General features: G+C 38.4%; 1 protein-coding gene across 1 annotated transcript in view; it reads right to left on the reverse strand.

Moving 5' to 3' along the window:
- The window catches only part of TRAK1 (trafficking kinesin protein 1), a 117,099-nt gene extending 98,219 nt beyond the window's left edge, over positions 1-18,880 (reverse strand). Inside the window, exon 1 of the mRNA XM_030944051.1 lies at positions 18,593-18,880. The gene's annotated coding sequence lies outside the window, so the exon portion shown is untranslated. The remainder of the gene's footprint in view (positions 1-18,592) is intronic.
- Positions 18,881-23,384: the final 4,504 nt, after the last annotated feature.

Genomic DNA, 23,384 nt, shown 5'->3' on the forward strand with positions numbered 1-23,384 from the left:
ATTTCAGCTGTTCACATGGAGGACAACACTCTTGCTTTCATAACATTACTTCCCAAACTAAATTTGCCAGTTATGAAATTACAGATCCATAAGTACAATTACATGTCAGAAATGGTGATTGCATTAAGGACTATAATTTTAGGAAGACTCAGAATAATATCAACACCACCTACACCAGATACATTTTTTCTTGTACAGTTAAAATCCCCAGCTCCTTCCAAACCAACAGTATGATTTTATTCCAAATAAATTTCTGGTAAGAGCTGAAGTGATACTTAAAATCCTGGGGGTTTGTTGCCTTTTTTTTTTTTTTGAAGTAAAGATTTAAGAGTATGAGTGGCTTTTTTTCCTAAGCCTGATGCAGATTTTAACAAAGTACAACTTTCCATGGCTACTGTAAACACAGAGGGAATCCACTCATCCATTTGTTTTTCCCATGACACTTCCATCAGGGGGCAAGTACATCAGTTACACTGTGACCTTCCTACTGATGTTTTGTTAATGGCTAGGCAAGAAACAAGGAGTTTTCTGAACAGAGTTAAAAATCAGTGTACTGTTGATGTAATAGGTATAATTTGAAACTACAATATTGGGAGACATACAAATAAACTAGTTCTAAGATACAAAGAGAAAGAGAGAGAGAGAAAGAGAGAGAGAGAAAGAGAGAGAGAGAGAAAGAGAGAGAGAAAGAGAGAGAGAAAGAGAGAGAGAAAGAGAGAGAGAAAGAGAGAGAGAAAAGAGAGAGAGAAAAGAGAGAGAGAAAGAGAGAGAGAGAAAGAGAGAGAGAAAGAGAGAGAGAAAGAGAGAGAGAAAGAGAGAGAGAAAGAGAGAGAGAAAAGAGAGAGAGAAAGAGAGAGAGAAAGAGAGAGAGAAAGAGAGAGAGAAAGAGAGAGAAAGAGAGAGAGAAAGAGAGAGAGAAAAGAGAGAGAGAAAGAGAGAGAGAAAGAGAGAGAGAGAAAGAGAGAGAGAGAGAAAGAGAGAGAAAAGAGAGAGAGAGAGAAAGAGAGAGAGAAAGAGAGAGAGAAAGAGAGAGAGAAAGAGAGAGAGAAAGAGAGAGAGAAAAGAGAGAGAGAAAGAGAGAGAGAAAGAGAGAGAGAAAGAAAATAGAAATCCCAGTGACCTTGCATCTTTCAGAAGTCACAAACACTTCTCAGCAAGCAGAAGGACATCCTGACCAGAGTCACTACTTATTTCACTTATTCCCAGTCAAAGTTATCAGAAGGAGCACCAAAAAAGTTTACTGAAGACTCCACTGAAAGCTGAGCAAATCAAAACAAGTGCTAGTATCAAAAGGCCATTTTTCTTTCACTCTCTCTGGTACAGTCAGGTGTAGTTGTGCAGTAACAGCCACCATTTTACTGCATTTCCTGAGAATAAAGAATGGGGTTAAGGGAGGGAAGCAAACAAATTAACTGATCAGGAACAAATAAAAATAAGCTCAAGGTCCCTTATATCAATACATGTCTATATTAGAGTTTCCACATGATATCTGAGCTGTCTATATTAAGCCTCTCAGGCCAGTCTCCCACTAAATTAAGCTCTTGAGTGGCTTAAAGTTCACATGATTTTTAGAGCCTATCTAGGCAGCTATTCTTTCTGCATCTCCTCTATTGAAAGTTTCTTTGTCAGCTACCTTTTTCACCTTCAGTTCCAGTTTTCTGATGAAACCTTGTATGTGAGAAGTCACACATCATCAGGAAGCACATTTCATCTCCTTTAGAGAAAAAGGATTTCAGAATGAAGTGGGATCAAAGACAAAACAATTATCATAGTTGATAAGAAAACAGTTTCAGTACTTAATCTAACAACATGGAATCCAAAGGTGAAATACACTCCTATCACTTCTAATTCTCAGGTTTTTCCAGTAATTCCTCTAACAGCCTCATGATCACTTGAAGGCAAACTGTACTGCTCTAAAAGGCCATACATCCTCAGTCTTTAACATCGTATTTGAATTGTCCTAGTCAGGAAGCCCAGTAAATGTATTATACATCAGTCCCTCTACTTTCAGTTCTGTTTAAACATTTAAGTTATTCTATTTCCTTGCTAGTCTGTACAGACTGCAAGTTTTAGTATAGACCTACTGTTTGCTTTCATCTAAGCTCCCTTCACACATGTAGAACCCAACTGCTTGGTGGACAAGACCTCCTGTTTCTTACAGCACCTTTGACATAAATTTCATCTGTGTTCAACTTTCCTTCCTGGTACACAGTTAAACAGAAAGAAACATTTCTTCATATTGCACTCCATTTCATATCACATACACTGAACATTACATTTCATACATTTAACAGCAACAGCTGGGATACACAAAGAGGGGTGTGGCCAGGGGTTTAGGGTTTGAGAAGAAGTAAGTCTGTTGAAAGTATTTCTTTTAACATGTTCCTTCCAAAATACTTTCTCTCACAAACTGAAAATTGCTCAATACCTATGCAAGGCAGCTGCTCCTCTGTATTTTAGAGATAAACAAAAAACAGTGGGGACAAATCCTGAGCCACTCTGATGAATGCAAGCACCTTACTGGAAGTAGACTTATCTTAAAGAAAAAACAAATGTGGATAAGTTAATTAAATAGGGAGAAAAATTAATTGTATTCACTGTACCTGTATGTTCTTTATCAGGAAGTGAAATGTGAATTTACAAGAGGAAAAAAAAAGTGAGCCATACAGAAATGAACAAGAACCCATCAGATGCATTTCACTCACAAACACTTCAGATATTTTTTTTTAGTCTACTCCCTAAGGACATGGGCTTCTACTAGAATTCAAGTGCAATTCTGTTGCAATATAATCCTACCTGAGCCAGTGGGGACAGAAGGGGGATTTAAAAGAACCAACAATAAGGGTATTCTTTCTGCCTGATATGAGCTCCATCTCTGCCCAACTACAATTACACTCCTGTACTTTGCAATATCATCTCAGAGATGCTAAAAGCTCTACAAAAACATCTCATTTCCTTATCTTCGCTTTCCTGCAATAGTCTGAAAACAATTGTAGCACTGAGATTTTTGAGTGTGTTAAGGATTTTAGGTATTGCAGGTATTACACATTCAACATATTTTTATAAAGTGTTAAAATGCAAAGCTTTTCATTAAGAAATGTCAGCTTCCTTCAAGTAAATCAATCACAGAGCAAGGAACAACTATTATGGGCATTGTTCCAAAGCTCAAAATTGTCCCAACAATATTTGGGACAATATTTATTGTCCCAACAATAAAAAGGCCCTTTAAACAACTTTGGAAGTTGAAATGGGTTTTGTACCAAAGAACATGTAAAAAATGAAGTTAAACTTGATTAGAAGCAGTTGCAAGATTTTTTTATAAATCCACCAAGCATATTGATTCTTTTCAGGGATTTCAGACTCAGTCAAGTTGTGCAGTAGCAAAAAGAACTAGCAAATTATAAAAGGTTGCTCCTTATTTGATTATAGCAATGAAGATCAAGTGGGGGGGGGGGGGAATCTAAAGAGCTTTCCTGACTTCCAGCCACAAGAATACAAGAATGTAACTCTCCAACAGCAATCTAATATTCCAGAGCCATTGGATTTAAAAAGAAAAACTGTTCTTAAAAGAAATTCTACAAAGAAAACAGTTCATATTGCTCATAATTCATGAATAATTTTGAACTGGTTTGTTTTCATTTTCTGTTTTAAAGTTCTAGTTTTGAATTTAAATACAGAGAAGAAAAGCAAACTCAAATCACGTGCAGAAAATAAGTCTAATAAAATGACAACAACCTTAGTCCATGTCCTGACATTTCAAAGGAAACACTCATGTCTAAGCTCCTTATATTGTAAGAATTTTCATTTTAACAGAATGAAGTCGAGGATATCAATTAGACAGGCATCACTAATGGCATGCTTCAATAAATGGACTAAGAGCTACCAAATTACCTTTCAGCATACACGAAGATTAATACATGTAGTATATAAATATTAACACCGGGGTGCCAACAGAAATTGGGGACAAATTAATTGTCCTACAGATATAGGACAATATGAGTACTTCAAACAACTGCAATTTCTTTGCAACTGAAAGCCTGCAAAAGTGTGCAAGCAATTCCTCGTGCGCCAATCTGTCTGCTTCCAACATAGCAGATATTTAACAATAATACCACAACTTAAGAGACATGATGCCCGAAGCAGTTTTATCTGTAACCTTAAAATATTAGCTCAGGTTCCTTATGGCTTATTCTCAAAAAAATCTCATGGTGGTAAATAACATGTCAGTTTACTAACGTTAGATGTGGAGGCAGGGAGGGAGGCAACCACAGTAAACAGTGATCCTTGACCCACTGAAGCAGAGTACACTGTCACTAACCCACTTTGGAACACCAAAGCATAAGTCTGTACTCCTGCCCCACCAGTCTAAAGCTGCATCTGGGAACACAAGAGCAGCTCAGCTCAGCAGTATTTGAGAAAGGCGCCAGGCAGCGTTATGCAGTGCAATAGCCGAAACACAGCATTCAACTAAACTGCTGAGTAAGGGAAAATGCAAAGTACTAAAGCAGCGTTTGCCATGTTTCTTTCTTTTGTCTGAGTTAATTTAAAGTATGGCCAGCGATGCCTCTGCATACACACTACATACACACTACAGTCAAAGCTCAGCTCTAAGAGCAACAAACAGTACTGCGGGATTACAGCTCCGTAACAGCCCCTGCTGTACCTGGTTTTCAACTCCTTCTGCTCCTGATCATCTGCATAGCATTCTTCCTTTCTTGTGTCTCCTTTTCCCCACCAGAATCTCACCATTTGGCCAGCAGGCTTGCTTTAAGTGTTGCTTCTATTTGTGTTTCCTGCACATGAACAGTTCTTGATGCCGTAAGGTCATTTGAATGCAATTGTAACTTTGGCTCCCGCACAAGTTTCCTCACCCTCTCTTGGCAGAACAGTTACACAAACTACCAAACTGAATCAAACAGGGTTAACCTACTCCTCTTTTCAGTCTGCTGCATTAAAACTTTGATCTTTTAAATGCATATTACAATACCCACATTTGTAACCACATCCAAAATTTTTAATTTGAGAACAAAGCTGTATAGACAACCATAGACAAAAATCTTCTGGAGAGAACAGATGGTAGCAAATCTTTTCCTTCTAAACATCAGGAAAACACTGCAGAGTGTTTCCAGAGTCTTCACAAAAGTAGAAAGATTTATCTACAAGGCAAAATAAAGCCATACTTTAAAACTGCATACATCTCAAAAGACTAAGGCTTTCTGGTGCATGTTGTTCTCACTCACAAGAGAACAGAGCTACGAGCTCATCTGGCAATCACACATGTACTCCAACAAATTAAATTCCTTTTTCCTGAAATTACCCTTCAAGGTCAAGCCAGTCACAAACTCTGCCCTTCTCAAAATGGCATTTTTGTGTAGAGTATGACCTGTCACTTCAACAGACTTCTAAGAATTTGGAAATATTTTATCATTCCTCAAGAAAAGTGTGAGCAATTTCGTTTCTAACCTCTCCTCCAAAACAAGTCACAACAGTTCTTCTCAGCCAGCCTCCTGTTCCCACACATTAAGGACAAGTTTGGCATTGCAGTCACCTCTTCTCCAAGCATCCAGGTTTTTTTGTGGACTGATCCAACTGAAAACATAGTGCCAAAACAAAGTATGTGTAAACATTGTCTTCCAGGGGCAAGCCTGCACCAAGGATACACTTTTGAATCTTTGTAGATATGAAATGCAACTCCCTCTGTGAAAAAAGTATTCCAAACCAGATGCTCCTTCAGACATAAGAACAAATAACACAACTTTAGGCATTTCTTATCTGATTTTGCTTATTAGAAGTCATGTCTCTGAGCATGTCTAACTAAACAGATTTCTAAAAGTTCGATTGTAATTAATCAAAAGACTCACATCAATGGTTCCTTACAGTGCTTCCTATTGCATCAAGCTTTTGGTTCCTGGCAACTCTAATAAAAAATATCCTTTTAAAAGTCTCTTCTAACCCAAACCATTCTGATTCTGTGATTATTCCTCAGTTCCAAACTGAGCATAACTGTATGACTGGATAACATCCAGCCTTTAGGATACATGAATTGTCATTTACTTGATCAGTGAAGCTGCAGGTATTCCCAGTGCCTTTTCACACCACTGTTTTCCTGCTTCACAACAGTCCTGACTCCAAGTTTTAACATACTAAAGTGCAGAACTGTTCCAAGCATCAGGCTATGATTACAGCAGACTGAAATTCACCATATGGTGAATGGTTGATTTGACAAGGTGATTTACATTTGCAAATATAATTCTATTCCCATGTGCATTTCTATACTTCATCATAAACATGAACTGAAACACCTGCAATAAAAGAAATTAAATTTGAGCCTGATAGTGATACAACAAGATTTAAAGTAAAAACAAATAAAAATTTTTCAAACAGAAAAATTTTCTCCTTTCTTCCCAAAGAATGCAAAAAGGAAAAAAATAAAGAAACACAGCAGTAGACCTTCAGCAATCACTTAAAGACAACCCAGAACAAACATTTACAGTAATATGCAAATACAGCACTTTCAGTGGTCAAGGAAGGGAATAAAATGCTCTTTTAAAGGATGAAATTGCAGAGAAAACTCTTTCTTTCCAGGAACACGCAGAACTAAGAGAGATTTCCTGTTCATACTCTTTCTGTACAAGTTGGGATTTCAAGAGATGTTTCCCCTGAATCACAGGAGGTAATAAAGTATATTGTGAAAATCTATTTCTTGTTTTCATTATTTTTAAGTTGCAAAACAGTTTTTCTGATAACTAAGAATTTTTCAACCAACACTTTTCTTTTAGGTTTCCCAGAGTCCATTTAATTACCATCTCCCATCTGTCTTGCCCACGTATCAGCAGCAGGAACATTTGCTGACACTATAATCAAGAATGAACTGGCAGTAAAATTATTTATCCTCTGCCAGACTGTGCCACTGTTAAATATCGAGGGAGATAAATCAGAATTTAACTCTAGTTGACTGGCAACTAAATCTTGTATAGATATAGACAAATAAAGGCTATTTACACACAGATTTTTATGAGGTCACCTTGCTGACACAACAGAACACTGAAAGCCTCAAGACATTAACCAGGTGTCTCCTGCCTACCCATAAAACATTGTGTCAACAGAGTAGCATCAGTTCAGCACTGCATGACCTATACCATCCGTCTACTCACACTGCACATCCTCAAGACTGTCTGCTTTGTGACAGTACAGCAAAGTTATTTCAAGTAATTTAATCTACTGTCTGGCACATTTATTCTTTGATAGTCCATCTGCTATGGGAAAAACCACCCCAACCAAAAAAAAAAAAACCCCACCTTTATAATAAGCCTATATGCAAAGCACAAAAAATTCTTGATTTCCTTTACCTACAATGTATTTCAATTAAATGTTTCCAGATTATTTTATTTTTGCAATATAAATAGTTTGCAATATAACTTTCCCTACCATCTTAGCTTGGTGGTAAGGAGTGAAAAGATCAGTCTTTAAAAATAATCAAGAGAGACTGGAGGAAGGAATCACTTGTGTCAATAACTAGTGTTGTTTTACTAATGCAAAGTAATAAAAGTTTGTCCTTTGTAGCAACTGGTATTGGGCCCAGTGAGTGTTAAGATGTAAATCAAAACAATGAACCCAGAAAGTTTACAGAGAAAACTGTGGATCATTTTTCTGGTAAAGGATATCACCTACACTGCCCTTTCATACCCACACAAGCAACTATGTGCTCAGTGCAAAATCCTCCCCCTGCGGCTTCTCTGAAAACACTGTATGTAGGCAGGACAAATTATTACTCAGAACTAGAACATTTGGAATGTGTCTCAGCTTTTCAGACACCCAGATATAGTCAGTAAAGAGCAAGACTATTCCCTGAGCAAGTGGGCAGAGTTGTAGACTATCTTAATATTAAAAGTATAAAATAACTTATATGGCTACTATAAGAAAGCAGTAAACCAAATACAAAGTTCAGAATTTATATAAAAGCATTTAAGCTAAATACAGACAAAGTTCAGAATTAATGTAGACAGATTTAAGACCTTGCAAAAATAGGCTTGAGGAACACGGGAACTCTCCTCTTTCTTCCTCATCTAATGCACATATGTGGTCTAGTATCAAAGTAAGTTAAAAGCAACTCAACCTCAGAAATGAGACTTAAACAAAAGCACCATTTTCCCCAAATACTACTTTTCTGTCCTGGCAGTCCTGTACCCCAAGAAGCAAAAACCAAAGCAACCACCATCTTCACTCCCCTCTGCCAAACACACAACTGAAGAAAAACACAGAGGCCTTTTACCAATCTGCACCAAACAGAGAAGAGAAAAAAAAAACCCTGTGGGCAGAAGGAGAAAGCAAAAGATTCTTCCCTGCCTCAGTTTGTGTGGTATTCCTATGGCAGTACCGAACTCACCTCCATCAGTGAGTTACACAAAAATGTCAACCAGCTGAATTCACCTGTTCCAGATAACCAGCAGAGAAAGTTTTACTGAGGATTAAAACAAACCAAAGACACGCTGAGATCTCCTCCCAGCCTCTGTCCTCCTTCTCTACACACAGTGGGCTCACTCCACATACCCACACTACACAAGACACTCGTAGCTGCAAGTGTGTCTCCATGGGATGTGTCAAGTAAACAAGTGGTTTCTAGTTTGAATCAACCACTGTGGGTCATTTTTCTTATTTAAAGATGGAAAGAACAGGTTCTTCCTTACTTTGGAGTGTGCAAATTTTCTTCTTTTGAATTACAACAATTTTTGCCTGGGTTTTACAACACATACTAGCATGACTGAAGCAGGAAGTTCACGTTTAAAAGGAATGCTAACACCTTACCATTCAGTGTTAGCATCGAAGGGCAGAGGAGAAGACAAGCAGTGATGCTTACATGGGATATCTGAATGAAAATGGCTCTTCAGGAAAAGAGGGATTATTAGAGAGTTCAGCATCCATTTGACAGATTTTCACAGGAGCACATGCCAGGGAACTGGAGGGACTGGCTGAGGAGCAGAGATCAGAGTCAGGTACAGCCAGCCTGCAGTAAGAGGTAGCAGCTGCAGAGGGCTGCATCAAACATTCTGTACATCTGTCCCTACCCACGTGGGAGCCTCGTTCTCCAGATGGCAAACAGGTATCAAAGACTGTGTGGCTTTTTTCTGGAATCAGTTTAAAGAAAGGCAGACAGCACAAACTGAATAGATTGTCAGCTGGTTTGAAACAAGAACTGGCTTGGTGTCATCCCGATTATGCTAAAAGGCCCCAAGACAGTGTCAGGAGCTTCCCAGTAGAAAAGCAGACAGTGTGCATATGCTGTCCCTCCCTCAGGCTCAAATTCCCTCTGCCTCCAAATCCATTATTAAATACTGGCAGTAACTATTAAAACCAAAATATTTCAGAACAGACCTGAGAATAAAAGCAAACATAAGAATTCAATATTTAGATTTTCACCAACAATTCTACAAAAAAATTAGGGCATAGATAACTTAGGTGAGAACTCAGCTGCTACTTTTACCTCAACATTAGTGAAGACAATTCTAACAAACTCCTGTCTCTACACAGCCTAACCTTTGTTCAGCCTGCATCTCCCAATCCAAAACACTAAACTGATCTCTTCATTTTTCAAATGTCACCACTTATTCACCAGGATTTTTAAGACTAAGTTTATGTAGCAATAAAGTCAACCAAAAGTCCAACTCTGCCCTTAGTTACAGTCTAGTAAATCCAGTTAGTATAGCTGTGACTCTTTGGATTTACACAACAGAAGTAATGCAGTGGAGTAGAATATAGAACTGAAAGTTACCAGCTAAAAGACAACTTAAATTAACACTATGACTACTTAAGTTTAAACTTTTTAGTTGGTTGGGAGCTGTAAACACAAAGTCTCCACCAAGAAAAGTATCCTTATCAGTGAGACAAGCTAAGCTAAATTACTTATACTCCAACAACCCCTTCTAACCACACATATCCACAGAACATTTAACCTCTCCATTTGGCAGCCCAGTGTTGTACTCAGATATGGCACCATTTAATTATGAACTGGATTGCTACAAGAGAATAGGACAGTTAACTTACTGCTGTTTAATGAGCACGCTCTTGTTAGTTGTGAATACATTCACTGTACTCATTAAATCAGGAGGCACTGGAGTTCTGAATACATCATTAAAAGGATCCAGGAATGCTGCTGCTTTGTTCAGCATGACTACATGCTCTGCTTGACAGTTGGAAAATGAGCAAGAAATGCAAGCCCCTTCCTGTTAGGCCAGCAGATCTAATTTTAAACTAGGACAAGGGAGAGAGAGTGGGAGATCTGCTTCTTCAGAACTTCACTCATTTTAGAACACAGATTTCTCTTCCTACTGCTGACTTGAAGCAGAAATATGCTCAGCCCTGTAAGATAGCAATAAAAAGGAAATGTCAAGCTTGTGGAAGGGAGGGCTATTTAAAAAACAAATTACTAAGTAAACAAACAAATCCACAGTCCATTTTCAATACATCCAAGCAGTATGCATTAATCTATCAGCCTATCAATTAGCAAAATGAACCTTCATAAAACAAATTACACACATACCCCTAACATGGTATTTCCCACACTATTTACAACATACTGATTAAGGCTGAAGAAGTGAAACTGACTAGTAGCTCCTGTACATTCTCACAGAGGTGACTTAGAACACATGTTCAGTGAGAGGATGAGTTTTGCTCCATCTACCCACAAAGATATGCACCCACATGAGCACCTATATGTCTAAAGCAATCTAGAGTTACAGAGAAATTAAAATAACTGTCAACTGTTCAGCTCAAATCCATTGCATGCAAGCATTTTCTACCAAAAGAGGTATGTGAACCAACATAATTGATGGCGTCACTGGAGTTGCATGGCATCCTGAAAGTCAAGATTTAACAAGCACAACTGCTTCCTCTAAGCACATCCTTGGAAGAGGAAAATGCATTTCTGCAATGTGTTTGTAACAAATCTTCCTTCTGCTCACCTCCCACCACATGCACAGAGAAGTGAACAGGTTGCTAAAGTTCAGAACTGGGGGAAAGGGGGGAGCTGACCCAAGCTTAATACTCTCAGTGCAAGGCTGTGCAAGACTCAACCATTTTAATCCAAGCAATTATTTTTCAGTTAGAAAGTAGTTGATACAGTAAGAAGCTATTCTAGCCAATACTCAATTCTAGAAGGCAAGCTTAATACCACAAGCACATTTAGCTCAGTCTCCTCCCATCATGCAGATGCAATAGCTCACCTCTTACCTGGGAAAAACATGTTCTAACCAGTCATGTTAGCACATTTTAGAACTTTGGTTGCTCCAGGCCTCACAACAAGCCTCTGGAGCTCATCAAGATCCCAATTTTCCCACTTTTGCCAACAAAATAATCTTCAGGAAAAAATCCTTCTGATTAAGCAGTCAGGCTTAATGCAACATGCCATGACTAATCCTCTTAAATTTTCTCTGGGTCCCACACTGTAATCTCAGTAACACAGGAGAAACTGTTCTTTTCATAGGAGCTACGTGACTCTGTGAACTGTCACAATCTTACTCAAATAGCAAGTGATTACTCACTGCTATCAACCTGAGTTATCAACACACAAGTTTCAACACAGTCCTGCTTACTTGGGGTACAACCACAGAGCAGCACTCTCAAATGACCAGACATAAGCTGTAGAACAGCACTCACATCAACCACCACAGACTTCTAGGGTCACATCTCATTGCTCCCCACAGTGCAGTACACGGATGCACTTAACTCTTTTAGACCATGTTGTGGAAACAGCCTGAAGAACTTCCTGGCTCTCCAATGGTTTAAAATAGCACCCTTACCAGAAGGTAGAAAGACTACAGTTTGGGGATAGGAAAATCAAAAGGAGAAATCACATTCAGACTAGATTTAGAGACATATCCCTTATCAGCAATATACACCTACAAGTGCATCAGAGCATTTTGATTAAAATCAGTTCACTGACTTAAGAATGAAAAAAACCAAAAAACGTTAGGTCATCCACACTGTTTCCTTGGTGTCAGATGAAACAATGCAGAGGATGAGTACTCAGATCTTCTGATCAATGGTGTGGTCTGTTCTTCTAACATCCAGCAAGAAACATTCACAGAGAAAATGCATGCAAAAGAGCCTCAATAGGAACTGTGTGTTAGATTGCTTGATTCGGGTCCTTTTCTCTTTAACCATACTAAAAATCTCTGTATGAGAGAGCTGCCTTGTAGAGTTCAGAAGCTGAGAGATGGACACATAAAAATTCATAAATAATAAACTTCTCAAGTGCTGAATTTTCTTCCCTTTGTGCTCAACACAGGGCAACTCATGCATCATCTCAGCTGCTTTAACTCAAAAAACACTACATACTTTGATGACAGAAAGGAAAGGATGATGTACAGGGAATTGTTTAAACATTTGTTGCTCTCCTTAGCAACAACACTAAAAAACCAAGGCTAAAAAACCTGTAACACAGGAATTATAGAGACATACTTGTTACCTATTATAAATAGGTTGCATTCTTCAACTCCTTATGTACTTTTGGTCTGCCATTAAGTCAGACTTGCATCTTCCTGGCAGATACCTCCCTTTTGCATTTTGTACAACACAGAGCATATCAGAACTCCACAGAGCACCTTGTGATTTATACTTTGAGGGTATTTAAATTGGTTAAGTGACTTCCAGGGAGAAAATAAATTACACATTCAAAACAAGACACACACATACTCTTATGACAACGAAAAATAAAGAAAACACATGCTTTTCTTCATGCTATGTGCTGTATCACTGTAACATAATAAGCAGTACTTCTGTTCAAAGACTTTAATCTCATTATTAATACCTCTTTGCTCTGTATATTACATCTTCTCTTGTGTCTCATCACCATCATTCAAAATCTTTGCAGGTACAGCTCTGCACTATATACCTACACAAAAAGTAATCCAGCAAGGATCCTGTCTAAATGTCAGTGGTAAGGAAAATAGAAAATAAATACTTAAATGGCCAAACAAATGCGCTTCCAAACTTGAGTTCTGGCTAGACCCTAAGTCCTCCTTTGCAAAGAAAGCACTTGTATTTGCTCTCATATGAATACATTTTTTGTTTTGTTTCAAATATTTCAAACTGGTTTTTAATACATTCAAGTTAACAAATATCTTTTCCAGTTACACAGGGGGAAAAAAATTAAAATCAGTTTGTTGAATGGGAAAACAATTTGTCAGAATTTCTTTTTCCATGTATTCCACTGCACCATTATGTGGGGGCTGGAACAGAGCCTAAGAACATCTGCCATGTTGTTGTAAAAACCCCTAATAATAGCACAGCTGGTGTCCTCAGCCTAATGAACTCAGCACAGACTCATGTGGCCACTCCTGACTCTGGCCCCCAATCCAGGCAAAGCATAGAAACCCTCAAGGCTTGGACACGTTCATTCATTCTTAACTCAATTTGCATTTCACTAAAGAACCAACACAGAAAGCAAGCTGAAATCCTTACATTTTGAGCAGTTCAACAGTCACTGTTTCCATAGGATTTCCCCACAGTCCTTTCATTTAACTCCAGTTTAGCAGCATAAAATGAAGCTCCTCAACAAAATAACAACAAATCTCAGGGATCCAGGGTTAGAAACCTAAAATGCTTAACTGCATTTAACTATACTACAGAGGTGATTTTTGCTTTTTTTCTTCCACTAAACTCATGGACTGTCTTCATTCCCGTCCATTAGTTTACTTACAAATGAATGCTTCCACCAGCTTGCTTTTAAATGTGTTCAAAAGTGCTGGTTTATCGACAAGAAAACCCATATTCCAAAGAAGGAACAGAAGAAGACAGAAGAGCACAGAACTCAGAACACGAAACTACATTTAAGCTCACAGAGAGTCAGCATTGGGCTCTAAGAAGTATTTATCACCCAGATGTTTTAAGAATATGTCTATGATTTTCCATGCCCAAAGGATGCAACTCTGTGAAGGTGGGAATAAAGAAAGCAGTATTTTGGTGGGAGTGAGGCTTCTGAGACTTTCATTCCCTTCAGTCCACACTCTGCCCCCTTTACTCTTTCATCTATAAATAAAATGGAGGTAGGTTCCAGCAGTCAATGGGCATGAGTTCAATTTAACAGAAGGTGTGCAGGTGGACCCGTGAAAGGCACATTTAGTCACTGGCAAAGCACGAAGAGGTGCCTACTTTAGCAAATTGCTGTACTCACAGTAACAACAGACAGAATACTGATATCCAAATTCCAAGAACAACCCATTTAATCCAACTACACTAAAATGCCAATGTGACACTAATATCCTCATCAGAAAATGTTTTCTTTCCTGTTTCTCATGAGGGAGAGAGAGGAGGAAAATCCCAAAAGCAGAGAAAGGCAACATTTTGTAAATTCCCACACTGTCCGACAATATTTGCCCTCTTAAAAGAGGCATTTAGCAGATAATCGTTCTTAATTTGTACCACATCACTGAACAACAAAGGAAAAGAAAAAATACAGAGCAAGATACTTGTTAGTTTGATATAAAAGCACCAAAGTCTGAGAAAGGGCAAAACATTAAAGGAGCACACCTACAATTTGGCTGTGACAAACATACTTACAGTCATGCATCAGTTATACGCTTTACTCCTTCTACTACCCTCTATCTGATCTGCAACTCCTCCTAGAGCTATAAGATAAAGACACATTCTAAGTAGCATTTTAAAATCAAGACCATAATTGAGCCATTAAACTACACATATGCTCCTATTTCTGACTATGAAAAAAAGTGTATTTTAAGGAACCAGGTGAATTGTCCCACCTTTTCAAACAAAGTCTAAACATCAGCAAAAACTACATCAATGGAGAAACAAAACCTGCAGCAGAAGAGTATCTATAGAAAGAAAAGATATAGCCTCAAACAATCAGTTTGACCATAAATTCCTAATTCCAACAACTATACAGCACAAGTACCAACAGAAGGCTGTATGTATGTGTTTATGCTGTAGACTTCTGACTACAAATAAGAAAAACCTGCTTCAATTTTACCCTATACTCCAGCTGGGGAGCTCACTGTGCAATGGCAGCAACAGCTGTATCACAAGTGTTGACTGTGGTCATAGCAAATATCTGGGCTGGCACCAGTAATGAATTACACTGCTTTTTAAAAATAAATTTGACATCAGACACATTAAATAAGTCTACTGTTGCTGTGCTGTCGCTTGTGTAATAGATACAGTAGCCGCATATAAGACACATGATGTCCTTCAACTTGGCAGAAAGGGCCACTGTTCACAAAAAAAGCATAATCTCTCAGAGGCACAAACAATTTGCAGAACTAACAAAGTTCTCCTGTGTAAGCCAGCCTGTAACTGCTGGCTTGAAGCAGGCACATACCTACTGCCGTCTCCAGGTTTTATTTCCTCACTTGCTACAAGCCAAATTTTTTCCCCTTTATTTCTAGTGCTACATGCTGTAGCTATAAGTCTCCTGTGACAGAAAGCAGGTAGAGACAAGGAGTCCTTATAACTGGGTTAGTACTTCCACACTTCAAAGACACTGACCCTGGCTATCTGCACTATTTCAGCCAATACAATTATATCTGCATAAAGTTTCCAGGTGCTCAGCCTTGCTTTACTCACAAGATCAGGCTACTGATTAGGAAAAGGCCAGGAATCAAACCTGCACACTTTCTAGCCCATCTGCATGCTATGTCCTTCCTCTCAGCAGTTTGTAATTTTCCCAGAAAACAGTTTTCTCTTCCTGAGTATTTCAGCATGTGCCTTTATTAAGCAGCTGTCCTGACAGAACCTGTATTTTTCTGATCAGGAAGCTACAGGCTGGGGTGCAAGACAAATAAGTCTGTCATAGGACAAAGACAGAAACAATGCAAACATTGTATAACTGCAAAGTGCAGTCATTGGTAGACACAGCTACCACGACCTGTAATAATTCCTGCCTGGCCTGATTCCCATCTCCCTAGAAGTATGTCTGACAGTAATGCTGCACACTGTCTGCCCAAAATCGGGAGTGGATGGTGGAGCTGTTCTAACATGATAAACTCATCACAAAGCTCACAAATAATATCAGATTGCAGTGCAGTTATGCAGTAGACTAGAGGCCTTCCAGGCCACAACTTAACTTGGTTAATGACACAGACCTCTATTTTAAATAGCCTTAATAATCAGAATTACGGTTTGATTCACATCAGCTATCATTTTATATAAAGAGGTGATAGGCTCCAGTGAAACTGACTTGGCTAAACTTAGCTCAATGAGTAATAAGCCCTTGAAGCACACACCATGCAATAATTACCTATATCATTATGTCTGAATCTCATGCCAGTTGCTATCCCCATCCTCAATAAGTATTCAAAAAAAAGAGTTAACAGAAGTGGATAGCACACTCACATTACTGCAACTTTGTACTAACTTGAACATAGTCTGCATACAGGAAGCAAAACCTGGACAGAAGACCCAAGGCAGCATCACTATGCTGAGCAGCATTTACCAGCACTGAGCTGAGACAGGTTAAGAGACTAAATCTGCCCTCCTGTTTAAAACATCTCCCATCAAACTCCCCCATTTGCAAACCCACCCTTCCAAGTACAAATGTTAACTAGTACAAAGACAGTGTTGCCAAGAAATAAATTTTCTCCTTTCCTACCTTCTTCTCATTTAAGCTGCATGTGCTTTACCACAAAGTATTATACACTAGGGCACAATAAAAAAGTGGAAGCATCAGTGCTTAAGTATTAGAAAAGCCTTTTGCAAGTGCAAAAGACAATTACTTCATGCTCTCATTTGCTTTATGGTCATTTGGGAGTATGCAACTACAAAAGCTCCAAATAGAGTAAAACAAACATACACTGGGTGCAGCTCACGTCAGCAGAGATCTCTAACCTGAAGGTCATATTGTCAACACTGCAAATGTGGAAGCAGCTGCTGACATTTTGACATGGTCCCCAAACTGCAGCATGCAAGATCTGTAATTCAGAGACACATTGGAGGTGTCAGAGATTCCAGACTCTGTCAAGGATTCCCGACTGTCTGTCAAGGATTCCACTCTTTTATTTCCACAGCTGAGATACTGTATATCCTACCTATACTCAGCCTGGTTGCCCTCCTGTATCCAGTAAGAGTGATTTGGGCTTCTTTGTTTTTCAATTAAAAAGCAAGAAGCTCAGAGGTCAACATAGGGTTCCAAGCAAAATACTGGCCAATTTGGACCAAACATCATGTCTTGTACTGTAATATATCCTTCAAAATTCTACTCGCCCTCCCTCAAAACACATCCACCCACTGTATTCCTTTTTCCTTGTCCACATTTTTCACTTTAGGCAGCATAAGAGGGATCTTCACACAAAAAGAAGGAAGTAACAATCTGTTTAACCCTTGTGACTCAAGTCTGGGTTTGGCACTACAGAGCCTAAGTGGCAAACTATGCTGAATCTACATTCACTTTGTTGTCTCCTGCAATTATTTCTCAAAGATAACCCTCAAGACACAAAAAGCAAGCAAGGAAGCAAGCAACCCCTTTAAAACCAATAATTCATATCTTTATGACCTGAACTTTACTCAAGGAATCATTCCTGAGTTACAGGGCTATATTCTGCTTCTCATAAATGATAGGCATTTACATCTGTAAATATCCCAGTTTGCAACTTCTATTAAAATCTATTCTCCAAAACATTACTTAATCCACTTCTTCAGAAATGCTTTTGTTTAGGTCAGTTTTAGCAGGCACTTCATGAAGATTTTGCTAGATAGGCAGTACAGGTAGCACAATTTCTTCTGCCTACCAAAACAACTTCTTGGTATCTTTTGTGAAAAGGTATTTAGAAAAGAAATTTATAAAATAGTTATTTGGGTTTGGGGTTTTTTTTAAGAGCTAAATCTTAAATAAGAATTTATATGCATATTATGAGTTCCATTTAACTTTGTTTGTTCATACTCAAAGTCTGCTACTTCCAAGAGCTTTACAAACCATTAATAGATATCCTGAAAAAAAGGAGGAGAAAAAAAAAAATGGATTGCCAATCTCCCTGTTGAAGCTCTCTTAAATGAGGAGAAATAGAAAACTCTGAAATACTTGACATATAAAACAAAGCCAGAGAAAAAGTATAGGTAAAAAAAAAAATCCAAAAATAGGGAGAAAAAGTAGATCAGCCAAAATGTAAGAATTCATAAAAGATACTTGCAAATGTCTTCAGTGCCCTTAAAGAAAAATCAATGCCTTAACATTCTGAGATCCCAAACTCCTTTCACTTCTCTGGTGGTAATGGACTACAGCATTAAACAACCAAATGTCCAGAGCACTCTCTTACCAAAATCTATTCTTCAGCTTCACATATACTCAGTTCCAAGCTGGCACACTGCTGGGTTACAGGTCTTCTATCACAAAGCAAACACTTTCCAGTTAGAAATCAGGGCAATCAGGAACCACCAGTTCCCACTCAGAAGAGAAATTAATTATCTGTTGTAGGATTTACATCAGAGCCATAACAGCCTGAAGCCCTGTTGCTACTTCCCCAATATCTGAAGTTCAAACTAAGTATTTTAGAGCGGTTCAGTTTAAGGGTTCACTAAATTTAAAAAAAAAATAAAAAAGACGCACAAAAATCTTTTATTACCCACAGTGTAACAACTGCTTTCTTACCTTTTCAGGGAGAGGTCTGAGGAACAAAGAAGAGAAAACAGTATCACATCTGCTGTAACAAGTCATGTTACAAACTGATCATTTTCCTGACTATACAGCCCCTCCTATTTCCTCTTACTCACTTCTCCCGCTGCAACATTATATCATGTTTTATCTTCAAGTTATTCCTGCTGGTCATAGGATCAAAACAATAGGCTTGCTCCTAGGTGCATTTAGGAATTTCCTCTCAGCCTTCTTGACAAACTAATTAGTGCTAATTTAACAGATAAGAGAGACAGGACTGGGTATTCAATCCTCTCTGTGCAAATCTGCTAACCAAGAGTAGTAAAATGATGTTGCTGGCTTTCTTTTATTAAAAAAGAAAACAAACAAACAAAAAAAATCCAAAACAAAAATACCCCAACAAACCACAAAACAAAAACTCCCACATAACTAGCAAATCATTCAATTTTGATGGCTTTAACTCAGATTCTTAAGGAGACGTACACAACTTAATTAATTCTCATTTTTAAAGAGACCTCTATAACTTAATGCTCACAGGTTGAATACAAGTTGTGGTATCGTACACCTAAAACAAACTAAACACTAATTGGCCTTGCCTGCACATTCCTGTGTTGCCTTTCTGCCATCTCCACCATTCCAAGAAAGACAAGCCAGTAATAAAACTAAAACTAAGGAAATGAAACCAAATTTTCAAGGCATGTTTTTCAATTTGCCTCCCTAGCTTATTTCCCAGGGCTAACAGTCAGTATTAAAGATATGTGGACTAAGGGGTACAACACACAGCTGGTAGGACAGGGTAGGACTAGGCCCAGCAGAGATTGCAAACTGTGAGCCCAGCTAATCTGGTTACAGAGCCAAAGCCTTCAGGCATATGCCTTCCCAGGCACCTCTAGCTAAAATTAGTGTAGGCTGTCTTTAAAGCACACTGCCACCTCACTAGTAGCACACTTTCCCTGGAGCCATATATCCCTCTGGCTCCTTTTTCCTCACAGAGACATTGGTGCTCCTACCATCCCACATCAATGTGATCAGAAATGCAATCTGGCTGGAAAGGCTAAGCCAAGGGGATGGGGGAGTCAAACCACTCACAGGTACTGTGTTGGCTTCAGCTGTGTAGGTTCTCAAATGCTCGTGTTGCAATGCATTCTTCCAAGCTTCACTGCCACAAAAATAGCAATCCCTGGTGGGACTTAAACCATCAGCGCACCAAGTGGTGTGTGTGCTTAACCATGACACCACAGGGCCGAGGGACTCCACTAGTTGAACACCCAGAGCCAGAATTTACAGATCTTACACAAGTATCAGTCAACACTAGACTTAAAAGCAAAGGCCACCCGTGCAGTTACAGACAGATAGGGTTTGGTTGCCCAGATGAATTCCACAGCCATATGAAACTGATGCTGACAAACTGACTGGCAACAGAAGAGCCAAGAAACATCTTTGTTCTTGTTGTATTCATACCCATTGGAAGAGCAGCTCTGCTAGATTTACAAATCCAAGAAATAACCCATTATTAGTTGGTAGAAAGGAAGAAAGGTCAGCTTTAATCCCAAGATTTTTTAAAGGAAAAAATTAACTATGATGAACAATAAAGAATATTTAAAAGTACAGTTTTGTCCACCTGAATTGAAACCTCTGTCTAAAGACCAGTTGAGAAGTCATGTGAAAATTTTTTAAGGGAGCATCAACTTTACTTTAACAAATAAAATACATTTATTTCAGTTCTTACCTCTTACTGTAAATATCCACATAGATCAGATAATGCATTTCACACTACTTTTTGATAAAAACCCAAAACATTCATAGTCACACTTCATAGTCATAGCTATATTTTGGGTTGGAAGGGATCTTAAAGGTCAACTAGTCCAAATCTCTGCAAATGAGTGGGGATATCTTTCACTAGACCAGGTTGCTCAAAGCCCCATCCAACTGGGCCTTGATCACTTGCAGGAACAGGGCATCCAGAGCTTATCTGTGTGTATCATTTAAGGTCCTATCATTATGATAAATTTCCTGCCATGAGGTCTATCCAACAACCACTTGGGAGCCAGAATAAGACACAAAATATTCCTCTAAGAATGAAATAAGATCATAATAAAATCATGCACACTCTATTTATGGAGTGGATATCCATTCTCGTATTCAGGATCTACATCCAACATGCAGTGACATCTGTCTGCCTTTTCCACCAGGGCTCAGTAGCTCTTCATCAGATAGGTAACCACTGTGAACTGTTAATTCTATGTTTATTGTCTTCAAATTACACTTGGTTATGTTCTTTGCCTTTACATACCAACATTTCTAGATTTAATACATTACTCATTCCATAAAATTATCTGTATTTATTTTTTAAAGACAGTAATACCCCCATGAACAAAACAAAAAAATTATTGTACTTTTTTCCAAGTCAAAAATCATACTTCCCTCCTCTCTTTCCTGCTATTCAGTATAATAGTACAGAGGGACATCAATGAGAAAACCTTCCAGTTTTCTTCCTTTATGTCAACATATAGCAGATATCCTCTGAAAGCTGATAAATAGTACAAAATGGGTGCAGTGTTTACTTTTGGAGGGCGGATGTTACTAAGTCAGGCTCAAGAAACTGAGACTGCCTTACCTTGAGCATTCATCAGTGAGCAAAGTGAGATAACTGTGTGTCTTGCAAGTGCTCTGATTCCAGCCTGTGGAATCCCAGGCTCCCAGATCTGAACACTGATCTTTTTCATAGCAATATCCCATTTCAGCTTAACAGTCCACCTATCTTACTAAAATAACTACTGCAAAAGTAGCACCATCTTATTCTGCACAACCCATCTGCCAGACACGTGTTTAACTTCTGTAAAATGCACTCATATTACTTGAGCAAGTCGTACACTCCTCAAGGAAAGTCTCCTGGGCCACCTGGAATTTTTCTTTTTTAAGAGCATTAGTAATGCACACTATCAACCTTAGTAATGTAGGGGAAAAAAAGTGCAGGTGCAGCACACATGTCTACTGAGGTTGCTGCCTGTTTCACATACCCTGTCAGGCCCTAAATAGCTACAGAATGTGCCAATCCACTGATCCCAACAGACTGAGAGCCTTTAAACAGAGATTCACAAGAACTGGATTTAATTCTAGTACTGGCATGAACTCCTGAATTACCTCAAATATTTTGATCTTGCTGCCCCCCTTCATCCATTGCACAGTAAGAGAAAATTGGTTTTCGTGATTCATGAAACAAACTCGGTTCATTAGAAGTTCACATTTAATATTTTGCAGCTTTTGCAAAGGGCAAAGTATTTAGGAAAGTTGCATTTGCCTGAGGTACAACCGTTCCTAAATGAAAGCTCATTTAATAGATAAAAGCAGTACAAGTGAATGTTATGGAGAAATCAATGATCTCTACAGAAAAAAAATTACAGAAAAACATACATCCAGTAATTTGACAGTACATACATCTCTGGCCTTTGGGACAAAGGACTAAGTCAAATAAATGTAATATTTAACTTTTCTCAGCCTCTTCATTCTAATGTCTTTGGATGTCTTGCAAAATCACAGTTTTTGAGAAAGCCACTAGAAGGTAAAATTCTCATGAGCTAATACAATAGTAATTAAAGGTTACAAACATTTCAGACAATCAGAAAAAGCATTTTCAGTTGAGATTGCCTTACACTGGAAACATGAGGCTCTCAGGTCAGTCACAACTCACTAGGTCAAGCTATAACGTGCTTATCTACCACCTGATAACATTACATGACCCTCAGGAAATTCAGGCATAAAGGACTGATCTTATGGCTTTCACATGTGCAGGTTTATAGAATTCATTACAAGACCAAAAGCTCCAAGAAGGTAATATTTTTGGTTAATCCTGGTCTCCACCCCCTCCATAAATACCTGGATGTGATTATTACTGCAGTATTACCTGAACACAACAGAAGGCCACAATTTCTTTTTGACATCATTGCCATTTGTGACTACAGCGGAAGACCTACCACAAAAGAACATGTTAAAAGAAAGATTGATTTCCACCTCATCAATTTACATCAACAGTGCTTAATACCTCCTCAGAAATAGCTATTATGAGCAGATGGCTGCAGAGAAAGAAATTCCACTTAAAACAAGTTTAAAGGACAGTCTAAGGATTTTGACATTGTTCCAATGCCTTCCAACTCTGCTAATTTTACAGGTTTCACTGTGGCAGTAGGTTTGAACTGCAAGGTTTCTGCTTACTGCAGAGGAGTGCCTGCTGCTCCCCTGCAAAGTATGCAACTGTGCAGTATCTGATAGTGAAATTAGGCCTTCTGGGACAGGCAATGTTGTTAGTAACACAAGCTCCACTTACATCAACATTAAAAAGGACAGTCTAAGTCTTCATTTCCCATAGCAGACAATGATGAGATTAAAAAAAAAATACCCCTCTCTTGAAACAAAACTGCACTTCAGTCCCCCTAGGACATCAAATTGTGGCTGCTGTCAGACCATAATTCATACAGGGTCCTGATTTGCTTGAAATTAGATTCCAATATGACATTACCAGCAGCTGACTTTAAAAAGATGAAATTTAGAATTTATGTGAACATACAATGCAAAAATGCACTGATTGATTCCAATTTGCAGTAGCCAACTAAGCTCTTCAAAGAGGCACATGTAACTAATTCAATGTATCCATAGTTTTCATTTTTCCTCTCTAGGCTATAAAAGTTTCCACTGTATGAACATTTTCCTAACCTCTGGTTTCTATTAAAAGATAGAACAAGACAACTCAGCATTAAATTTCATTGAAAACTAATGATGAACATTTTTTCTG

This window comes from Camarhynchus parvulus, chromosome 2, assembly GCF_901933205.1.
Source record: "Camarhynchus parvulus chromosome 2, STF_HiC, whole genome shotgun sequence".
Lineage (NCBI taxonomy): Eukaryota > Metazoa > Chordata > Aves > Passeriformes > Thraupidae > Camarhynchus > Camarhynchus parvulus.